Below are 6000 nucleotides of genomic sequence, written 5' to 3'. Positions count from 1 at the left end.
GCACGTTATCCGATCGGGACGAAGCAATGAGTCGACGTAGCTTTTGCGCAAATACCGGCCGTCCGATGAATTCAGCCACCAGTCTCGGAGCGATATCGAAATTAATTTTCGCCGAACGAGAACGGAATCCTTGACGATCCGAGATGCTTATTGGATAAGAGAGAGTCACCGACAAGGATGACACTTAGGCTGGAGGAATGACCATCGCTCGGCAATCGCCCCATGGAGTCCCTAGAAAGGGGTTCTAGCCTATCTCCCCAACACTCTCCCGCATATCGGGCTCTACTCGCCACGGCCTTCTTTTTGGGGCCGGCAGCTCACGCTGGCGCGCTCGAGGCTCGAGTGCTCTCCATATCTTGTCACGTGTTCATCGTAACGAAGCGCACAGCGATCACAATCACTTCGTTGGGGATGCTCATCAGATCGGGATGCGTAATGAGACGGAGTCTTCCTACGTATCTTGAGTCTCATTTATCCTTTGTCCCTCTCCGACTCGGCTTCCCGGATCGTATGCCCGGTATATTTTCGCCCGATGCCGAGGACGGTAGCTTCCACGTGGAGACTTTCCGTAGGGGAGGGGATCGAGGAAGAGGCGTGGCGAGACGGTCAGAGCCGGGAAGGCAGGAGTGAGATATATTTTCCTAACAATTCATTAGATAGAATGAAAAACCATATTCGCTTCAAGAAAAAAATCATCAGACCCTTGATTAGAATGTCGTCAGACGACGTAAAGACTCTCCCGTCTGGCATGTTACCGCCTGAAGAACTCTGAAATGCGCGATGCAGCCCTTCTGTTGGGCTCGAAGCATTCCGGCACCAAAGTTATGCCTCGATCGAGCTGAGCACCATGAGCGTTCCGACGAGAAGCCTACGCGCGGAAAGGAACGAAGAAGGAGACATCTCATGGGATGAAAATTTCCCACTTTTTCATCGAGCGGGAGGGAGGTGAATCACAAGAGACGACCCCCTTCGAGGTCCGGATGCTTCTGTTTCTTTCTTCAAATTCTATCCCCCACATCTATACTTGATGCTCGCCCGCATCCGACTTCGCGCACCTTCGATCCTGATGCGCTTCTAGATCGGGAGAGCTCGGACAACGGCCGAGCGGGCCGCGATTGGCGACTTTCAGCGTCTCCCGAGCAATCACTCGCGAGATATCTACTCGTCGCTTCTCATCACGGGGTAAGCCCTTGTTTCGGTAGAAGGACCATTCCTACCCCTAGTGGCCTTTACGATGCAGCTGGAAGTTCCTGAGGCTTTACGACGAAGGAGTCGAAGGGTCATTCCAGGAGAATAGCTACGAGATCTAGTTGAACGTAAAGATCTCCTCTATTGACCTTGTCGTGGTCCTTGTAGACCGCCTCCGCTCCCCTGTCGCCGTCGTTCCCGGTGACGTCACACGGATGCTAGGAGCACAAAGGATCCTTTTAATAGTGCAATCGACTCCCAGACTAGAGAGTCTAATATTCATCTGAGGAAGGTTCCAATTAAGCTCGGGTGCCTTGTGTACCGAGTCTTGAATTCCTTGAATAGGGTTCCGCAGAGTTCCACTCCGTACATTCCCGGGTACGGGTCAGCCGAATGACCGCAAGGAAAGCGGGCTTTGCTTAACGGTATCGGAATTCGGGGGAATTTTTTTCTACCCAGAAGATGAATCCTATCCACGTTCTCGTCGAGTGAAGAGAATCGACTTCCGTACCTTCGGTGCTGAGATAGAATGAATTCTAAATTCAGAGAACATTCCCGGGAACATCGGAACGATTACATGCTGCTTTACGGCCTGGAGAGCTGACATGACGGGGAGAAAAAATCTGTCGCCTGAATATTCAATGAAGTTCCAGGACTAAACTGAGAAACGCTTGGCTGCGTTCCTGCCAGCCCGGAAACTAGTCGACGGTGGCAGAAAACTAATCTTCCGGGTCCCTCTCTTCTTCTCGAGACTTGATCGAGGAATTTCCGGACCATGATCACACATTCACTAAATCGGAAGGAATTCACTCTATCTTCCTTATTTTCCCGTTGTAGAAAGTCGCCGAGACATTCAGGGAACTCATAGACTCCGAAAAGCATGCCCAGCTGCCCGTTAGTAGATCCGGTCGGAAAGCTGATCGCTTCGAATTCGAGGATCCCGCGGACTCCGAATTCAAGCAAAGTCGAGAGCCCCAAATACCGGATTGGGACTGAACAAGGTCTAGCAGGATCCTCCGAACAGGTGAAGCGATGCGGAATCAGCGTCGAGAGCAAACTATCCGATTTAGGCGGCCAGACCCACCGAGCTGCGCTTCCTCTGAATTTTGGCGACTACCTACTCTCGCAATGCTTAATATGGGAAACCTTCATCGACCTACGCTTCCTCTCGCTGAGCTAGGCTGCCGACATATGGTCGGCAGGCTAGCGCGTCTCGCCTTGCGTGGGCGGAACACGCGTTCCACCTCGCGACCCTAGGTAGTGCAAGGAAAGGAGCTCGCATATTCCGTGAGCGGGCTCGAATCTCTATGTGGCTCGATCCCAGTCCTTTTGGATTTAGGAATCAGGCAGTGGCCCGCGGAGAATGCGAGATAGTTCTGACCCCGATGTGGATGCTGCTGCCCTTTTGTTCGTATGCCCGCCGTGCGTCTCGCAGGTGGAGTCTGCTTGAAGCGACGAGAGACGAGATTTCTCGGTTAGGCAAGGATTCCCAGAATTCGAATCGATTCAGCTCGTTCGAATATGGAACGGGCCGTCACCGAAAAAGAGGTTCTCCGATTCCGGCATCCACGCGGAGGTATGCACCGCACAACCGGAAACTCGAGGATTTCCGCCTTCGCCCCATCGCATGAGAATTCCATTGGATTCGCATCCTGTTTCTCGAATGCGGCCGACATCAGCCAAAGCAGGTTCTTGCCACATTGTGAAGAAGCTCCATGCCGTCAACGGCTCAGATATTTCGCTGTGCCCTCCGAGGCTTCAAGGGAGTTTTGCATCGAGAATCTCGTCTCGAAGACGCGAAGGCAAGTGTAATGCTCCTGCCTTCGAAGGAGACACAACGACATTTCCGGAGTCCATGGAAAGTCAGCCCTCTCCTCAAACTGGTGCGAGTCGCGCACATCGCCCTCGAGGAGCGCACCCTGCGAAACGAGTTCTCGAAAAATGCAGGAATGTCCTAACGAGAAAATTACGGAGCAGCGTCTCTTCGACGCACGGTAGATTTCATTCCAGGGTTTAGATGACCTTCCATGGAATCAATACAGATTTTTAACGTTCACCGGATGGAGCGGCTATCTCCCTTCATTGTCGCGTATGAGATTGGGGAGGGGATGTTGGGAATTCCAACACCATCCAAAGATTGCGCTCGATGGACCGACAACGCCAGACTGGAAACTTCCTCAACGAGTCGGTCTCCAGCTCGAACAGGTACGGAACAGGCTACTGCTAAAAATAGGCTCCGATATTCGGAATCGACCGCGTCCATCACATCGTCACCTGCCACCAATTGCTTGGAAACCTGAGCGGAGCCGATTCCACGAACTCTTCCGGACACAGTCGCCGTCTTTGAAAAAATTCACCATCGCTCGGCAATCCGCCAAATCCGGCCCGCCACGCCGCTGAGATATAAGCCGCGTTTTCAGATATTGGGCGAGAAAGCTGAAGATTTCGTCCGCCTTGCTCGGCTCGAGCTTCTGCATGCCGGAGCCTCGAACCGTCAGAGCTCGCCATGGGGAAAATAGGAACATTTCGGCTTTTCGGTGGATCTTATGTGCCATGCGAGGTTCTGGTATGATTTCGAGAGTATCGGATGTTCCCTGCCGCGTGGAGCTCTCTCCAGTGGATAGAGGAGCTGATCTGGACCCTGAGTCCAGTTCTAAAGTTCAACTTCGGATCAAAGGAAGTGCACTCCTCCGTCTCTCATGGAGACTCCACGCAAAATTAGGTAACTCTCCACGGGTTGAGCGGATCATGGTGTATAGAAAAACGAGTGACTATGCTTATCCGCATAGACGCCAACGCCCAAGACGCCGACGGGAGCGGAGCACTCATCCGAGGCTCCTCAGCCCGCACCCCGAGCCTTGTGCCCCTCAGGGTTCCACTGGAGACCGTATAACCGTGACGCAAGCTTTCTGGTATGGAGCATTGCGCCGAGTGACGGCTTCGAGATAAGCAATATTGCGACTTGTCCGCCAGCGTCTCCCAGTCCGCCTTCTGGGAGCTTCAAGGATGCGTCAGTGACTCAAATCTCGAACGCGAACTTTTTATCCCGCGATGCGATAAGACGAGAATCTCTCTGATCTTGAGTGAGTTCGGTCCAGGGGAAAGCTCTCTCTCTTCCTTCGGAGGAGCGTTTTGAGCGCTTCGTTCGCTTGCTGAGTGAGGAGTTTGCTCTACGCGTCGGAGGACGTGGTGTTTCATTCATCAGAAAAGATTACTTCCTCCTTGTGCCCGGATACGCGCATTATCAAGGTGACCGACTTCGCTAGCGATCTTCCACCAGGCAAACTCATGGCGGTGGGGAGATATATTATGAAGCTCGCGGTAACAATATTTGTTCCACGCATGCTTCTCATCGGCAGACTACTGAATTGTCGTTTTTCCGCGGATTCCAGTAGAATCCTCTCCCATAGGTCGGAGATGAGTCGGGATCTGATTTCGGATGTTTTGTACGGGAGAGAGTCTGCTCTCTCCTCTCTCTCTCTCGATCAGAGCAGATTCCGAGAGATTCGCTGACAAGCCGCTCGACACGGCAATGCTCCGCGAGCGACGATTGCCATATCCTCAATTTTCGAGCCGAGGTCAGGAATCTCCATCTCGATCAGGTGGAATCGATCCCTCTTCGAATGACTTCGACGAGGTGAATCTCTCATGTGGAACGCACATCCGCCCCGTCATATCGATCAAAATCTTCAATGCTCAATCCTTCGAGATCAGAGTGTCGATTGCCGCCTGATGCTCATGCTCGAGGAACAGGGAGGGGGGGGGGGTTGCGGATGGGTCACTCGCGACTCGTGACCTGTGGCTTGCTTAATCACGACACGGCACCGGGACCCTTTGGTCGAAATCGACACACACTTGGATGCTGGGCGACGAGATAGATTTCCGGAATTAAGAGCTCCAGCGAATACGGAAAGCCTGAGGAGATTTTCGCTCCCGGCGATGACAAGAGAACTCGAAGTGTGGGGCGGACGGTGATTTAGGCGCGAGCTCCAATTCTCTTGACGGGACATCTATCTAATGGTTCAACGACTTTACTCCTGGTCCGCGGACGATATTTGCCCTGTGTGAAACGTGAGACGGGAACGGAAGACCACGAAAAGACAAGAAAGCACTAAATGAAAATACAAGAACCAGCGCATAATACCTTCGCCCTGTGAATGCTGAAGGCCGAAGGACAGAAGTTCGTCGGCCGCAGTCGAACAGAAGGGCTCCACGGATCTTATTCGGACTAGGTACACGAAGAGCCTCCTCCCCGCCGGTACTGATGAGAATATATTCCGTTCTATCCAGAGGAAGCTACCTGAACAGCGCAGCGTACCACGAGGAGCAATGATTCGAGAGGCCACGTACATCCGCTACGTTTGAGCGTTTCCGTTTGGCACTGGACGAAAGTCAGTCATAACGCAGCCTATTTGAAGACCATCACGACGAGGGATCGTACTTCCGGATCATCGTGGGCTAATAACGCGGAGTCGACGATTGGAGCAGGCAGATCGAGTCGGAAGAGCGCGCACTGGGTCGAGATTGCGGCGGGTTCCCGACACCGTCCTGCTTTCAACCGTTTCTTCCTTGTCATTCTTCCTCGACAGCTCGGCCGCGAATTTCAGAGCGTCGGCGTCGTACCGACATTTCTAGGATGTCGAGCTCGAGCGGAGGGAGGCTCTTCGGTGAACGAGAACGTGGATTCCTAGACTCGTGTTTCGAAGCCTTGCGCCCGGACCTGTCAAACTGGACGCTTTTGGAGTGCGGCACTTGTTGTTGTTGTCCATTTGACATCGTCGAGACACCAATTTTCTCTCGCAGCTGTGTTGG

This window comes from Galendromus occidentalis, unplaced genomic scaffold (genome assembly GCF_000255335.2).
Source record: "Galendromus occidentalis unplaced genomic scaffold, Mocc_1.1 scf7180000076319, whole genome shotgun sequence".
NCBI lineage: Eukaryota > Metazoa > Arthropoda > Arachnida > Mesostigmata > Phytoseiidae > Galendromus > Galendromus occidentalis.
This window is presented reverse-complemented; position numbering follows the sequence as displayed.